General features: G+C 38.8%; 1 protein-coding gene across 1 annotated transcript in view; it reads left to right on the plus strand.

Moving 5' to 3' along the window:
• The first annotated feature begins 1098 nt into the window (after positions 1–1098).
• CACHD1 (cache domain containing 1) overlaps positions 1099–18447 on the plus strand; it is a 127198-nt gene continuing 109849 nt past the window's right edge. Inside the window, exon 1 of the mRNA XM_077766137.1 lies at positions 1099–1160. The gene's annotated coding sequence lies outside the window, so the exon portion shown is untranslated. The remainder of the gene's footprint in view (positions 1161–18447) is intronic.

Consider the following 18447-nt stretch of genomic DNA (forward strand, 5'->3'; position numbering starts at 1 on the left):
ACCGCTCTTTTTTTTTTTTTTTTTTTTTTTTTTTGCATCTCTAACAGATACATCTCTTGGATTCTAATTGTAGTTTGTTATATATTAATCTCTAGTGTTTGTTCAGTAATGGGTAGGGTCTGGTAAAGTCCTAAGTCTGCAGAGATGTTTTAAATGCAGGCCACGTATGGAGGGGGTGGGTGCTAGCTAGGCAGGGAGCAGTGCAAGAGCGTATGTGCTTCTGTGTCATAGTTTGGACTGATGTCTTGGCATGGCTGTCCCATTTCTTGGCATGTAAGAACTGGATCTTAATAGGACTTGCCAAATGTGTACAGCCTTATGTTACCCTCCCAAGAGGGTGCTTGGGTAATGAAGGTGGTAGATAATATTGGGTAGGTACTCGTGGGACCAGGGACATGAGAAGATATAGAAAGAATCCCTTTTAAAGAGCTTTATTGCATTAGAGTTTAGTGTCTGTAAACAATTACAGCATTCATGGAGTGCAGGATTCAAATGAGAAACACAACTTTGTCAGATTATACCACTTGGATAAAATGGCATGGGCTCCGGAAATCTATAATTAAATGTATTTTTGAAAATGAAAAATACAGTGTAACATCTGGCTTATTTCACTCCAGAAGCGCCCGGGTATTGCTCATGTAAGTGTGATTGACTTTGGTTGATACTTGGATTTCTTTGTGTAAAAATCACTTTTTAATTAAATTTTTTCTTTGATTCTGTTTTGTGTTGTAAACAAGTTATTCACATGCACACACACTCATTAGAAAATGGCTGTGTTTAATGTGGAATTTAAGAAACAAAACAGATGAACATAGAGGGAGGGAAGAAAAAAGATGATAGGGAGGCAAACCATTAGAGATTCTTAAATACAGAGAACAAATCGAGGGTTGATGGAGGGAGATGGGGGGGAGGGGCATTAAGGAGGGCGCTTGCTGGGATGAACACTGGGTGTTCTAAGTAAGTGTTGAATCACTAAATTCTACTCCTGAAACCGTTATTACACTATATGTTAACTAACTTGGATTTAAATAAAATTAAAAAAAAAAAATGGCTGTTTTTAGAAAAACTAATGTTTGTTCATTTTCTTTCTGTTGCAGCGGATATTCAACTCCTTTGTTTACACTGAGAAAATCTCAAATGGGGAAAGTGAAGTACAGCAGGTAAGAGGTTACTTAGCACTGGACAATCTCTTTGTCTTGCTTCTGGACATGGCTTCAGTGCTCTCTGCAGGCCATTTCCATGGAGGTTCCTCCTATTCTCCGTGTGATTTCATAGACCTCTTTTAAACATAACGGTGCCAACCTTACACTTGCATTTCTTACAGGCAGTTGAAAAAATGGTTCTGGGGATGGTGTTTGCTATTTGGGTTATACTTTGGAAATGTTATTTAATTTGTTTTCATTGTTTTGGAGCTCCTGGGTGGCTCAGTCAGTTAAGCATTCGACTTTGGCTCAGGTCATGATCTCACGGTTTGTGGGTTCAAGCCCCGCATCGGGCTCTGTGCTGATACCTCAGAGCCTGGAGCCTGCTTCAGATTCTATGTCTCCCTCTCTCTCTGCCCTTCCCCGGTCGTTGCTCGTGCTCTCTCTCTCTCCTCCCTCTTCCCCCTCTCTTTCAAAATTAAACATTAAAAATTAAAAAAAAAAATCATGGGGCACCTGGGTGGCTCCATTGGTTGGGCATCTGACTTTGACTCAGGTCATGATCTTGTGGTTTGTGAGTTTGAGCCCTGTGTTAGCCTCTTTGCTGACCACTCAGAGCCTGGAGCCTGCTTCGAATTCTGTGTGTGTGTGTGTGTGTGTGTGTGTGTGTGTGTGTGTGTGTGTGTGTGTCTCTGCCTGCCCCTCCCCTGCTCATGCTCGGTCTCTCTCAAAAATCATCATTAAAATTTTTTTTAAAAATTTGTTTTCATTGTTTTGAAAATTCCTGAACTACTCAGATTTAGAAATATTAGAAATTATTTCATCTGCTATAGGAAGACGTGTCCAGGCTCTGGAATCACACCAATACCCCAGGTCAAATTCTGGTTTTCTTACTGATTCCATGACCCCCCTCCCTCCCCTGTAAGTAATTTAGCCTTTTTGATCTACAGTTTCTCGGCCTTACTTAGGGGAATACAGTATCTGCTTTATGAGCTAATGAGAATTAAGTGAAGTAATGTCAAGTGACTGGAGAATAAATGAAACCTTTTCTGTGGAAGATTCTGGCATAGATGCAGCTCAGTGGATATTGGCCTCTTTTGTTCTTTATTTTTCTTTCCTCCTCTTGTATTTCTTCCTTTGCTTCTTTCCTTCCATCTCGTTTCAATGCTGCATGGGGTCAAAAAGTTCTGAGGCCAGATTCTGTTTACTTTATTTATAGCTGCCTTCAAATGGACTGCTTTGTAAATTGAAACATAGCGTCAGTGAACTTGGTCATAAATAATTGATCTGTGCTTGAAAAGAAGGCTGGTAAAAAGGGATTCTGGGTTTTAATTTCAGCTAATTCACCAACTTCATTGCACTACACGACCGTCAACTGGTAATTTGAAGCAAGGTTGGAAACTTAAGTAAAAAACAGGACCAAGCTAGAAACCCAAGTGTAGCAGAGTGCTTCCACAGACTAAAAAGATAACGATAGTAAAACACACAGTAATTCAAATTCTCTGAGATGCTGCCTTTATTTTCTTCATGGAAAGCAGCCTGACTTGATCTGAACTTTAGAAGTGCCAAGCAAGAGGAAAAAGCTTTGTGTCATTAGAGAGAACTTATTTATGGGATAGTTATTTATTTATAACTATGTGGTTTAATCTTGAAGTTCAGCATTTCCTGTGTATAGACCTTAAAATGTTTTATTGGTTTCTGCAGGTTAAATTTAGAGGATATAAGCACTTCTGTAGGTACTCTTTTTCTTAGTGTTAGATATTTTTAAAAACTAATGACCCTACATTACAGTGAATATGATGTGGTTTGCTGTATCAGGTCTTAGCTTTATCATTCCGGCCTTATTTTTATTCCAGCAAACTGAAAAGTGCTTTTAGGGTCATCACATTGAAAAGGGTTTTTATGAGGGCAAGATTTCTACACTAAGCATGTCTGAGGAAAATTTTGGGGAGGCCAAAGGCTACTTGATAACAGTTTAAAGAAACTGACCCAGGGATCTCAATTTTGCTGCTTTCCTTGAAGTAACAGATACACGTCCTTCCGTGAGACTTACTCTGTTTTCAAACGTGAGAGTTTTGTTTTCCTGGACTGATGTCATTGCTTTATTTATCCAGCTGTAGAACAAATTTGGAAGCCTTTAATAATTTTTTAAAATTATAGCAACTGATTGAGCACTTAATGGAACACTGATGCTTATCACATTGATTTTTTTCCCCCCTAAATAACCTTGAAGGAAAGCTATCCTTATTACAGATGAGCAAACTGCAGCTCTAAGAGATAAGTTACTTGTAGTCAGGAGACAGTTAAATCAGAGAGCTAGTTTTCAAAATAAGTTTGACACAAAGTTATATATTCTGTATTTTTAAGAGTTTATTTTTAAAATTTCTATTTTCAGGGGCACCTTTGTGACTCAGTTGGTTAAGCATCTTGACTCTTGATTTTTGGCTCAGGTCATGATCTTACCATTTGTAGGTTTAAGCCCCACATCAAACTCCATGCTGACAGTGCGGAGCCTGCTAGGGATTCTTTTTCTTTCTCTTTCTCTCTCTCTCTCTTTCTCTCTCTCTCTCAAAATAAGTAAATAAAAACGTTTAAAACAAATAAATAAATTTAAAATTTGTATTTTCAGTTCAAAACAGGAGTCTCTGCTAAATTTTTCTTTGTATCTGAGTAATTGAAATGAAGAATTCCCGCATAGTTCTGTGTCTTCTCTGATTGTCAAAAAGTTCTCTTTTATGTTGACCCACAACATACTTTTAACTTTTCTCTAGTCTCTCCCGTCTGCCCTCTGGAAGAACCCTGAACAAATAGATCTGCCTATTTTGCATCCAGTATTTGGAGATAATTATCATGTCATTATTGTTATAAGAAAATCGTAACTGCTTATAAGATTTGTTTGATAAGCCAAAAACAGGCTAGTTATTCAAAGTAGATTACTGACTTCTGTACTTCTTTTTTAGCTCGTAGTCTTTAGCGAACCACTTCTTAATGCATGTTTTGATATATTTTGTAGGTTTTTGAATCCCGACTTGAGTTTGCTATCCATCATTCCCCCATTGGGGTAATGAAAACTTGAGCCTCATGGGTTCTTACCTCCCTACCTTACTAATCAGCTCTTACTGAGAGTTGGATCTGACTTGTGCATACTATATAAGTTGGCAGTAAATCTAATGTGTTGTTAATATCTTCTGGTTAGGGGAGCAAAGTAATTAAAACTAATAAAAAATATTTTGTGATTCTTGACTCCTACACAAAACTCTCTATGGTATAGACTTTGCTTTGAGTTTTCTAATTATTTCTTTTAAATTAACCTTCAGAGTGTGGCTCTAAATGCCTAACAATGTGTTTTAAATCTTTAATTAGTTCAGTATCTGTAGTGTTACTGCCAAAAATCTATGGCAACAGCCTCAGGAAAATAAAAATCCCATGCACACATTCTTACAGGGAGCATTTCCCATAGACACCATTTTTTTTTTAACCGTTGAAAAATGAAGTCGTATGAGCACATAAAGGCATTATATGAAATTGAACCTGAATCAAGAAAAAGAAATTTTTGATCATCTGCCCCAAAGGGAGCAAAAACGGTCCACAAAACAAAAAGCAGTGAAGAAGAAACAAAAGAGAAAGAGCCTCCTGGAGCATATTCCATTGGCTCACTAAAGAAGTCACAGGCACCTTGGACATGTTTCAAGAGTTTGGTCTAACTTTTTCTTCAGTGCTCTGGTAATTTTTTACATTAATCATTTATTTAATAAAATAGCAAGCATAGTTCATAATGTTGTATTTCATAAACTATTGATGTCACTGGCTGATTTTAGAACACCTCAGAATTCTTTGGGGATGGACAAGATAAGATCATGGTAAGAGCAACACTTCTGTGTGAGATGGGACCTGACCTTGGGCCAAGGGCTTGCCTCTAGCAGCACTCCTTTCTTACACTGTATCCATTTGTTAACTCTTGAGGATCTTCTTCTTCAGCATAAAAACCTGATCTTCTCCTGTCTTAAACAGAAACAAAAACCCTTGACCTCACTTCCCTCTCCAAATAATGCACCATTTTTTTCTTTCCCTTTGAAGCACAAAGCATCAAAGAGGTGTCTATATACTCCCTAAATCCAGTTCTTCCATTCTAACTGACACCTTCTCTGGCCCTACCAGTCCCATAAAACTGCTCTCTTCAAGGTCACCAGTGATGGCAACTTTGCTAAATCCAGGGTCCTTATTATATTTGATGAACATTGGTACTTAAGAAGTCATCCTTTGCATTGTATTGATAACTTACACACTTGCCTGCAGGATCCCGCACTTGCCTTCTTGCTGTTTCTTGACATATTCCTGCATTAGGGCTTTGCTGTTCAGACTTATGTCCTCAAGGGCCTTGGTCTGCTTCAGGTATATCTTCCTCAGACGTCACTTGCTGAAAGAGATGCCCACCATATTTAAAAATGCAGCCCACTCTGCCTGCCAGACTTTTGATTTTCCTTTACTTGGGTTCTACTCCTCCCCCCTCCCACTGCACCCCTTTATTACTTATCACTGTGGTTTTAGGGTACTGGCTTTGTAAAACTAGTTTGTAAACATCCCCCCTCCTTTACTTTTGTAAAGAGTGTAGCATTGGTAGTATTCCTTCCTTTGATGTTTGGTAGAACACACCCAGAATACCATCTGGGCTTGGAGCACTCTTCGTGGGCAGGTTTTTGATCATCAGTTTCTTTAATAGCTATAGATCCTTGGGTTTTGTGAGTGGGACTTAGGGAGGAGGTTTGGTGTTGTTGTGTTTTTTTTTTTTTTCCTTTTCAGATTTTCTGTCTCTTGTATCAATTTTAGCAACTGGATTTTTTTCAAGAAATTTGTCTTTTTCAACCCAGTTGTCAAATTTGTTGGCATAAAAGTATCTATAATATTGTCTTGTCCTTTTAATATCTGAAGGCTAAAAGAACATGAAGAAAAATCAGTAAAAAATACTGGTTCTTTGAAAAAAATCTCCATTGAATGGATAAATTAGACCAACAGAGAATGAGAGAGAGAATGAATGGCAAAGCAAATTGGTGATGACCAAGTTTTTCAAACTTGAACTTGGCATCATTAATCTTCTTCGTTTTCTATTTCACAGATTTGAGCTCTTTATTATTTCCTTCCTTGCGCTGGTTAATTTTGGTCTTTGTCTTCTTAAATTGGAATTTCAGGGCATTGGTTTTTATACCTTTCTTCTTTTCAAATAGAGCCTTTTAACACTATAGACTTTCCTCTGAGCACTGCTTTTGTTACATCCCACAAAGTTTGATATCATGGTTTCATTATTGAGTTTTTAAATATTTTCTAATTTCTTCTTGGACCCATGGATTACTTTACCATGTGTTGTCCAACTTACAAAATATTTGGGGTTTTCTTAGCTATCTTAACTGTTACTAATTTCTTTTAATAGTTTGTCAAGTTGGTTTCCATATAACACCCAGTGCTCATCCCAACAAGTGCCCTCCTCCATGCCCATCACCCCCATTTCCCTCTCTGCCACCCCTATCAGCCCTCAGTTTGTTCTCAGTATTCAAGAGTCTCTCCTGGTTTGCCTCCCTCCCTCTCCCCAAGTCTTTTTCCCCTTCTTCTCCCCCATGGTCCTCCATTAAGTTCCTCCTAATCCTCCTATATGTGCAAACATATGGTATCTGTCCTTCTCTGCCTGACTTATTAAGCTCAGCATAACACCCTCAAGTTCCATCCATGTTGCTACACATGGTCAGATTTCATTCTTTCTCATTGCCGTGTAGTATTCCACGGTTATTAATTTCTAATTTGGCATCATACAGAGAACATATTCTGTATGATTTTGATGCTTAATTTATGGAGACTTGAGTTTTATGGCCCAGCATATGATTTATTTTGGTAAATATACCATGTAAACTGGAAAAGAATGTGTATTCTGCAGTTGCTGTTACGTTCTTTATATACCCATTAGGTTAAACAGGTTGATAATTCAGATCATTTATGTTGGGGCTGATTTTTATTTTCTTTAATTCTGTCATTGCCAGGAGGATTGATTATAGTATCCGTATTGGTGGAGTTGTATATTTTCTCCTTTAATTCTTCCCATTTTGCCTTCTATGGTTTGGGGCTTCATTACTTGGCATATGCATTTAAAATTGTTTGGTCTTCCTGATGAGTTGTTGTTTTGACATTATGAAATGGCTGTTATTTATCTCTGGTTAACAATGTTCCTTCCTTGTGACCTCTTTAACCTGATATAGCCACTCCAGCCTTTCTGTGCTTACTGTTTGTACCGTGTCTTTTCACAAGCATCTACTTTCAGTGCCTCTATTGCTAATGTTGTGTCTTTTGTGAACAGAACATAGTTGAGGCATTTAAAAAAATTTTTTTTATTTTGAGGTGGGGAGAGGTAGAGAGAGAGGCTGACAGACAAAGAGAATATCCCAAACAGGCTCCATGCTATCGGCATAGACCCGATGGAGGGCTTGATTTCTCAAACCATAAGATCGTGACCTGAGCCGAAACCAAGAGTCGGAAACTTAACCAATTGAGCCACCCAGGCTCCCAGGAAATTTCTTTTTTATCTAACAACTTGTATTTTAATTGGGAGTGTTTAGTCAATGAACATTTAGTTAGATTGTTGAATTGGGTCAACTGTTTGATTTCTTTTTCGTTTTCTACTCTTTAAAGTTTTTATTTCAATTTCATATTAATCTATTTTAGGTTTTTTAAGCTATATTTCTCTAGGTATTTTTAAGCTTATGCTCCATAAATTCCAGTAAACATACTTACTATAGTCCTTCATGCTAGAGGTCTACCTATTGCAAACTTCACAAGAGAATGTTATATCTTTTGCTTTAAACTGTCCGATGGGCTTAATAGTTAAGAGAAAAATAAATCTTGTATACGTAACCATTTCCAGTAAGCTTCATTTCTTTCTAAACATAATCAACTGATAATAAGTTTGAGAACTTTGAGTATTGTGTTGTAATGAAGATTTTTCTGGTGACATTGTCTTAGTGTCTCATTATTCTTGTTCTCAGAAAATGTCTCTATTTGTCTTAGTCTTAAAATACATTTTTGCTTGAGACTGAATTCTAGACAGACAGGGTTTTTTGGTGGTGTTTTTTTCTTTAAATGTGCTAATGATGTTCCACTGTGTACCGGACTGCACTTCTGATGGGAAGTCAGTTAAAGTTGTTCTTGTATGTAATATCATTGCCCCACTCACATCCCCTAGCTGCTTTGACAATTTTTCCCTCTGTCTTTGGTTTTCAGCAATTTGATTATGACTGTCTAGACATAGTAGTCTTTATATTTATTTATCTTCCCTGATGTTTGTTGAGCTTTTGAACTTATAAATGTATGGTTTTCATCACTTTGGGAGACTTTTTGATCATTGTTTCTTCAAATATTTTTTCTGCCTCATTCTCTTTTCTCCTGCTGGGACTCTGATTACATGGATCTTTTGATATTTTACTACAAGTTCTTGAGATAATGCCTCCTCCTCCTGCTTTTTAAAATTTTTTCTCCTCTGATTTTTAGATAATTTTTATTGACCCATCTTTAAGTTTACTCCAATTGTCTCCAATTTGTTGTTGAACTCCACAGTTTTTTTTTTTTAATATTTTCTTTTTTTTTTAATGTTTTATTTATTTCTAGGAGAGAGAGAGAGACAGCGTGAGCANCGACCAGAGCCAAAGTCAAATGCTCAGCCTACTGAGCCACCCAGATATCCCCACAGATAGATTTTTTAAAACTTCAGATGCCAGATTTTTAAACTCTACATTTTTTCATTTGTTAATTTTTGAGAGAGAGAGAGAGAGGGAGGCACAGAATCTGAAGCAGGCTCCAGATTCTGAGCCCTCAGCGCAGAGCCTGAGGCAGGACTCCACTCCCACAAACTGTGAGACCATGACTTGAGCTGAAGTCAGATGCTTAACTGATTGAGCCACGCAGGCGCCCCTCCATTTGTTTCTGTTTTAAGAAAGTCTGTTTTTTTTTCTGAGATTTTCTTTTCATTCATTGTAAGGATATTTTCCTTTGTATCTTTGAACATGTTTATTATAGCTGCTTTAGAATCCTGTCTGCTGGTTCTAATATCTGCAAATATTTGAACTTGATTTTTCTTGACTCTTTTGTCTTGAATATTGGTCACACTTTTCTTTCTTTTCTGATGTAAAAAAATTTGGATTGTATCCTGGAGACTTTGGAAGACTTTGGATCCTGTTATATTCCTGTGAGGACACTTGATTTTTTTTTTTTTATTTGTTTTAGCAGACAAGCAGGTTGATTGGACTCACACTGCTATTCTGTTATTTGTGTTTCAAAACATTTTAGCATTTAACATACATTCTGGTGGAAGTCTATAGTTTTTCTTATTTTTATGAATTGTTATTTGATACTGACAGTTTTACCTGAAAGATTAAAATTTTTTTTTTAGTTTTTCATTTATTTTGAGAGAGCGAGAAAGTGAGTGCACAAGTGGGTAAGGGTCAGAGAGAAGGGGAGACAGAATCACAAGCAGACTGCACCATCAGCACAAAGCCCAACGTGGGGCCCGAACCCATTAACCACGAGATCATGACCGTAGCCCAGACCAAGAGTCAGATGTTCAATCGACTACACCACCCAGGCATCCCTTACCTAAAACACTTAAAATCTGATATTTTATTTCACCATATGTAATTTATTGTTTGAATAAACAAGAAGCATATCAGTTTTATAAGAAATTGATGCTTAGCAGGTGATGGTACTCCAAATTATTCTTTTATCTGAATATAAACTCAGGGCGACAGTCGTGACGAATTTGGACTAAAGCATTAGATTAGAATCCATCTAAAAAGCAAGATCTAGATCATGCGCAAAATCACATCCCTTTATTCACAGGAGAAGAAAAATACTTTTCTCCTGTTTGTAGTAGGACAAACACAAAATGACTCTTCAAAGACATTATGAATAGAGGTGGTCAGTCTTAAAGAGATGGCACTTCAGGTACTAAAACATAAATAATCACTTCTAACTAGTGTACTGTTTTAGAATTTTAGAGTAGAAAAGGACCTCAGGGATGGTGGTATAAGGCCAGAAAGGTTAGGAAACTTTTCTTCCACTCTTTTTTGGATGAAGCTGCTTGAGATGGAAAGCTAAGGAGCCTTGCCTTTTGATTTGGAAAATTTGAGTTCTAAGCAGGTTCTGTGATTTACTATCTGTTTGATTTTTGACATGATCCTTAACCTTTCCGTGTCTACAGCAACTTTGTTTATAAAATGGGGGTAGCAGTCTGTCCTGCACAATTGTTTCAAAAGTTACATGGCTGGCACAGACTAGCCATTTCAGTATTTTCTCTTCTCTTTTCAGAATACTAAAGTGTGTGACATAAATATTATGAATAATAAAGAGTGTGAGTATGAGAGTACACTGATGGAAGATGTTATTCTTAGTGTGTTACTTAATCCTCTTAGGTAAGGCCTGTAATAAAAGATCTGTAACTTTTAGAAAGCAAATTTCTAGGAGAGCATAACCACTGATCCTGGAAGGGCCTAGTGGAAGCCTTAAATAGAAGCAATGCTAGTTGAGAAATGAGAGACCAGACAGTGGGTTTCTATGGGTTTTGCATTTGTATTACTTGCATATTTCTATTGCCAGAAACTCTCCACTGTAGGAAAATCTGATTATGTTGTTGAACTGTGCACTGAACCACGAGGAGAAAAGGGAAAGTGGTAGACAAGAAGAGGAGGGATGAAAGAGCTGAGCATTTGGGAATCTTCTCTTTGAATTCTGGCTCCCCAGGTCTGGTACTGGGGAGGCATTTCATGAATATTTGTTGAAGAAAGTGTCTAGAAGTTCTCTTGCACCTCATTAATCATATTTCCAGAAACTGGATTTGTTTTGGGGTTGCTTTGCCAAGTATAACCTCGTGTGGTAGTAGCCTGAAGGCTCTCATTTTGTTTGTAATTACCTAGTGAAGTATGTTCACGGCTCAGACTTGTCTAGAGTAGAGGAATCCTGGAGGTGGTATAGATGAATTCCATTCTTTCTTTGCCCTTCACCTTTCCCCCATCTGGCCCCAGGGGATTTATTTAGGCTGAGCCCTGGTTTAGTTCACCCACTTACCCAAATCTATACTTGGCTCTGTGTGTGTTGTAAGTGTTCGCTAAATTTTTGTTGAATGAGTGAACAGAAGGCACTACATTTGTAGGAAGGTAAAATAAAGGCTGAGAGCTAGTGAAGCCACACAGATGGGAATTTATAATGAATCAACCAAAGCCCAGAGCAAACAGATGATTGTTCTCTCAAACTAGAGTTCTAGCAAATTGAGCTGGTTGTTTAGGTTTCCTTGATTGGAAACCAATCTAGGTCTGTTTTAGCTCTTACTGTTCTTAGGCTGACTCTCCAAAGGAAAAGGCATTTTTATCTTAGAAACCGTCTTCCTGGGCTACATATGCATTGTTAATAAGATGGGATAGTGGTCTGTCATTTTGGAAGAATGGTATGAGAGAGGATGTGATAGTTGTGATATTTATGTGTGTATTTTTTAGTATACCTATGTATATTTTCTCATTTTATCCTCCTAATGACATTGTAAACAGTACGGGTATCATTATCCCATTTTCCATATGAGAAAACTGTATCAGAGATGTTTGTTAAAGTGGCAAAGACAAAAGTTTTCTAGTTTAGTGTCTTCTTTATATTGGCTATGATAACTGACATCATTTATTGAATATAATTAAGCACTACCCTTAAATTTTATCCAGCCGCATGATTTTTCTCCCCTACATCCTTCAGTCTTGGCTCAGTGTTCCTTCTCAGTGAGGCCCTCCTTGGTCATTCATTTATAAATTTATTTATATAAAATTTTGTAATGTTTATTTTTTGAGAGAGAGTGTGAGTGGGAGAGGGGCAGAGAGAGCTGGGGACAGAATCTGAAGCAGGCTGCAGCCTCTGAGCTGTCAGCACAGAGCCTGACGTGGGGCTCAAACTTCATGAACCATGAGATCACAGCCTGAGCTGAAGTTGGATACCTAACCAGCTGAGCCACCCAGGAGCCCCCATTTATAAATTAATTGTACCCCTCTTCTTACCTCTGTCTCTGTTTTATTTATCTCCTTATAATTTATCAGCTAGGACTTCTATATACATTTTTTTCTTTATTGTATATGTTTCCTAACAGAGTATAAACCCTTTGAGGGCAGAGCTAGTTCATTCCTTGATGTGGCCTCAGTACCAGGAAAAAGTATCTACATGTACTATATGGTAGGTATTCATAAATAATAGCTTCAGGGAATTAATAATCCTTGAAACCAGCTCTGTAGGGTTTACTGACCAGGAAAACTATGTGCAGGTAAATACCTTGTCCAAGGTCACCTAAGAGGTTAGAGAACTTGCTTTTGAATTCAAGTCAATTTAGATCCAGTGGTCTATATTTTCAAAATTTTATTCCCTAAGATAAGGGAAAAGTACTGTAGAGCCTGTTGTAGAATGTAAGAGATGAAGTCCTTATTTTCTCCATTTCTTTCTCTAGCAATTCACCCTACTTTTTTGATGTATTGGAGTTTAGTATGAAGTCGTATTTTTAAAAATGGTCTATCCTTTTTAAAAAGGAAAAGCTCTACAAATGATTAAACTACGTCATTCTGCTTTCCAAAAATAATCAGGCAAGGGTGAGTTTGAATTTGTTTTTAAAAAATGCAAAAATATTGTGATTAGGAGATGCTCCCTAAACTTTGAAGAGGTAAGAAAATAATAAATGCTTATATAGCAGAGAGAAAATTTTGTGCTACTTGTACCTTCTCTAAAGATAAACTCCTAAGTGCAGGGACCATGTCAGAATAATTGTGTAGTACTTTATAGATACTGAGAATGAATGGATAAACTAGAGTATGATCTTTTGAAGGGGAGATTCTGAGCATACCTCTGGTAAGTGGCAGGCAGTTAATGAAGTCAGCAAACATTTGTTGAGGACTTACTATATACTTGGCATTGTAGGAAGAGAAACAAAGAGCTTATCCCAAGGACATAGTTAAATCACAAGAGACATGTGTTCGTATATTTGGTGTATCTTGCTAATCTCTTGCAGGTGATGGCCTCAAGGACAGAAATGTCCTCTTTGGAAAGTATTTCCTGATTGTATTTATAAGAGACTGAACGGTGGTCTGAATAGATTATGAATCCCATCTAATGTGGCAGTACTTTGAGTTCAAATTATGTATTTTTAAAAAAGCAAATTATGTACTTTTTCTAGAATTCTAATGGGGGATGGGTCCAAGAATTGGTATGTACCTAGATTGTGTTACATTTGGGAAAAGGTTATGTGACATGACAGTTTGTGTTCTTTCCATAAATACTGCTTAATGTGCGTTATGTCATTAAATTTTTACTAAAACTTGATACAAATACAATTCCTCTTCCTGTTGTAGATTTGAGGAAATTGAGCCTTATCTATTAAGTAATTTTCCCAAATCAATCTTGAATTAGGTGATCTGACCAGGATTTTAATCAAAGTGATCTGATGTTGCTTTTCATACTAATTCCACTGCTGGTTTTCTGTAGGTCTTCAATATTTTTAAAAGGAAGGTGGTTTATTCTTTCCCAAAAGTATTCCACATCAAGCAAAGTAAGAAAGGAATGTGTCTAAACATTGTAAGGATGATGATGAATGTTTAGCTGCTAAATGAGGAAAAGATTGAGTTAAATGCTCATTTGGTGCGGGGAAAACTATGAACAGGGGGCCTTCTGGATGGTTAGTGACAGTCCTTTTAACTCTAATAAATCACAAGGATGTAACTTGAGCCTCATGAAGAAGAGCATTATATTACTAATGGATCATCCTGCAGGAACATAAATAAGATATAAAAATAAATGAAGTCTTTGACTTCTCTTTTTCCCAAGTCATCATTATTCCATTATGAACATAACCCTAAGACAGTTGGTTATAATTTGTGATATGATGGAATTTCTATTCAGTTTTTGGCTTTTTGGGTTTTGTTTTGTTGGTGGTGTTTTACCATAAATGAGAATCCCCTAAATAATGCCTTTTAGCTAATGGAGTACATGAAAAACTGCAGCTGTTGGGCTAGCACTCAGGATTAGAGTCTAACAGGGAGCTTCCTTTCTGTTATGCATGAGTAGGACTTGGTTACCTCTTTGGCTTTCCCAGTGTAGAACTTGGTGGGTAAAGCTTTTGTCAGTGTAGCTTCCCTGGAGAATGTAGCAAGCCCTTCACTACCTCTCCAGACTCCTGGGTTTTCCCCCAGTATGAAGCTCTGACAATAATCAGGGGTACTTGGGGAACTGCTCAAAGAGCTTATTAGAGTAAAACAAGATGGCCCTGGAGAGACAAAGTGGCCTGATGACTACATATCTCAGTATTTAAAAAACAATTTGGAATTTGAACTATTTATCATGTTTACATTTTAAGGAAAATATGCAGCATATGTTCTGTATGCCTGTACATACTTGGAAGTTAAAATATGGTTGCATGCATGCATGAAAGGTTTAATTCCTGAACCAAATATAGACCAGTTGGCTTCAGGCATACGTACATTAGCCAATGTATGTGCCTGGTGTTGAGATAAGCTGAGATAATCCCGCTTACACACATACACACCTCGTGCATACACACACATTTTATATAATGTGCTTTCTTTGAACACCTAAAAATGTGGTACTGCTTATAGACATGAATTGTATTCTGTGCATATATTTATAGTTCATGTTTACATATGTACGTATACTTCTATCTCCGTGATAGAAAATGGAAATCCCCCCCCCCCCATTTATATTTAAGACTTAAAAATTCTAGTTATAGGTTTTTTGTTGCAGTTCTGGCAAAAACCCAGAAAAACCAATTTCCTGGTTCCCTTGATTCCCACACATTGTGTTGCCACTGGAGGAGAAGCAGCAAATGAAGGGGCAGGTACCCTCTCTCCTGCAGCAGAGGCCAGGAGGAGGTATGCAGGTGTGCAGGCAGCCACCGCTGGGGAGAATCATTGGTCTCCAGGAGCCAGGAGGGTGAAGCCTTTGGGGCAGGGTGGGGAAAGACGTGTTTGTCTTTCCCTGCCCCAGCTTTTCACCTAACCCTGCAAGCCATATATGTGCGAATGCCTTCTTTCAGTAAAGCAGAACCCCGAAAAGTCTGAGCCTGGGCTTTTTACTCAGACTTTCTTTTCTCTAACTAGAAGGGAGCGGACTGAGTGAAAGTCTTCCTTCTAGAAGCCAGGAAGACTTCATCATGAGGAATGTACATTGTACTAAAAATGGAAACAATTAAGCCCCTTATACACACATTTCCAGTATCTGTAGGTTGGATAGCACTCAGAAATGCTGGGGAGAAAAGTAGCAGCCAAGATTTCTCCGAAACCACCCAAAACTGCTGCTCCTACTAGAAAAATAAGCTCAAATCATCTGCACTGGCAGAATGCATGCACAGAAACTCCACTCAGTGTATTTGAAAACCTGGGGAGACTCTAAGAGCAGAGTCTGTCCACCTCATCCCTAACCTATTCCTTGGTGCAGTAGGAAATACTTGTGGTAATGACATGAAGGGATTCATTGCTGCTCATATCAAGAGCTTCTGAATTAGCTAAACGCTTTGAAAATCTGGACTGATGAAATAACACGTTGATAAATATGGAATCTTACCAAGAGCTACAGCTTTAATATTAGAAGACCGGTCAGGTCAAGATCATACTAAAATAGCTGGGTTCATGGGCATTCTCACTGGTTGTTACTTAAGCAGTCTTCTGTCCTTTTATACACTGCAAAGTGCATGCTGGTTCTTCTGCAAAGTCATGGAGAAGGGTCACTGTCACCTCGTCTTGACACCCACGTCAAGCACATGGGGGAAGGTGTTAGCAGTGAATCCTCTGCAAACAAACAGCCAGTGGAGAGCAGGCATGGCCTAATTGTTCTGTTTGCAATCCTCCCTGTCATCAGATAGGGGATGAGAAGACCTTCTCAAATCCAACTGTGAGTTTGAGAAAGATATCAGATGCAGCTTGGCAAGGGAACAGACAGAATAGTTCAGAGAAGGATCTAATAAAATTGTTGTGGTTGAGGCAAATATCCTCATTCCTCTGGTTAGGAACCCACATGGGAAACATTACTTTTTGTTGTTTCTAACAAGTCTTAATAGCATTTCCCGCTAGCATCTAGGATTTGCACCTCATGTAAGTGGTCTGTGTGAGTTTCGTGGCTGCTTCCTAATTAAAACAGCAACAACAAAAAAAAAACGTGCTTCTGTATCAGTAATTAGAGCTATATGCCCGCATTGCAAAGGCCACTAGATCTCAGAAGCTGTTCTGCCACTACTCCGGTGTCTGCAAACTAAAGCTGAAGGAACCTTTTCTCTATGTAGGTAAGTACGTTACGAGCTGGCTTCGCTGTTGGAAGGCAGGGCCCAGAGTGTGTGCTGTCCTTCCTAAGGTTATCACACCAGTCAAGACTCCAATGGTTATGGATATTCAAGGCTTGTTTTCAACAGCTGAAGAAATCAAATGTTTATAAGGCGCTTTTTCCCATCCTGTTATTTCTCCCCTCGGTTTTTTTTTTCTTTTTTCTTTTTGAAGAGAGAGAGAGAGAGAGAGACAGACAGCGTGAGCAGGGGAGGGTCAGAGAGAGAGGGAGTCACAGACTCTGAAACAGGCTCCAGGCTCTGAGCTGGCAGTCAGCACAGAGCCCGACGCAGGGCTCGAACCCACGAACCGCGAGATCATGACCTAAGCGAAAGTCGGACGCTTAACCGACTGAGCCACTCAGGCGCCCCTCTCCCCTCGGTTTTAAAGGAAATCTATGTTGTGGGAGTTGGTTACTTCACATCTGGAATACACCCTGCGTTCGGCTTCGTATTGCACTGACTTTTCTTGTAAGGGAGGACCTCCTACTTACTGTATTAAGCTCTACTGTCATTAGAATAGTTATTAATGAAGTCCGAAGCTGGCATGTTATATAGTCCACTGGAAAGAGAAGTCAAGTTAATATTAAGGAGGAAATAGAAACATCTTTTTTGTTTTTAATGCCTTTGTCTTTTTTTTTCTTCGTCTTTTTTTTTTTTTTTTTTTAATGCCTTTGTGTCTCAAGATTATCTTCCCAAGGTTTGGATTTACTAAGTTCTTGCCAGGTCAAGGGTAAGAAAGTGTTTAGTGGTAGCAGATTTTTGTTCCCCCGCCAGTGTCCTCTTTCCACTTCGTTGCTGAGCTAATTGACACTTGCTGGCAAGTGTTTGATCGATCTGCTCTCAACGGGCCCGTGAAGAAACCCTAAAACATTCTGGTCAGTTGGCCTGTTAACTGGAGGTTAGCTCAGGTTTTGGCTTTCATTTATACGGGAAAGACTTCCTGAGTCCCTGCTGCGCACCAGGCCCTCGCCCAGGTTGCGGGGTTGGTTGGAGGGGAGGTGGTGTTTGTATTGGGTGTGGGGAGAATTACACGGTCCCAGAGCCCTCCCAGCTGACCCCCAGGGGCTCTGGTGATGGTGGCCTCCTGTTAGCTGAAATGCTTCTAAGCTACACCTGGTGTTGATAAGTTACACACACATTTGTGCTCTAAATACAGGCTTTACAAAGAGTAAAGGGACTGGGTTTTCTTTCATTTTCCATGATTGAGCATGTCCTTCATAGGCCACCAGAGAATTCCCAAGTTCACAAACCCAAGATCTTTCTCCCCCTTTCTTCCCTGATTAACTTCCTGTGCAAACTTATCTCAAAAGTTATGAATTAAATATTAGAGGTTAGTCTCTGCTGTGGCTCCTGCTTCTCCCTCCTGCTCTCCATTTCTCAGCCTTCAATTTTTTCTAAGGTCAAGACTAGGCTGAACTTCTTGTTCCCTGTGAAGGAACGGAGCTGTAAACTTTGGAGGCCTGAGGACTTGCTTATTTTGGTTTAAAGGAATCTCAGCTCAGAGGCTCCTGTTACAGAATGAAGTGAGAAGAAGTGGGTTGAAACCTCCCCTTCCCATTGTTTCTTTTTTATGATCTAGTTGTTAAGGGCAGAGTGGGGTGAAAAACAGGGCAAGAGCCCATTGAGCCCTTGAGTTGATAACCTTGGCTTTCAGGAGTCTTGGGTGTGTGTTTCCATGACTCTCCTGAAATACCGAACACAAAGTGCTGCCCAAAGCAAACCCCATTATAACCTCTGAAGCAAACCTGCATTTTGCTTAGACAGAAGCTGCCACTCTCAACTGTTTCCCAGAGTTCAGCCTCCGGGTCTCTGGCATGTCAGCACTTGCCTTCTGTTTTTTCCATTGCGCTCCTCCCCAGCTCAGCCACAGGGGCCCCACCTCTCCCAGGATCAGGGTATGTGACCCTGGAGCCCAGACAGCCTTGCACA

This window comes from Crocuta crocuta, unplaced genomic scaffold, assembly GCF_008692635.1.
Source record: "Crocuta crocuta isolate KB4526 unplaced genomic scaffold, BGI_CrCroc_1.0 scaffold155, whole genome shotgun sequence".
Lineage (NCBI taxonomy): Eukaryota > Metazoa > Chordata > Mammalia > Carnivora > Hyaenidae > Crocuta > Crocuta crocuta.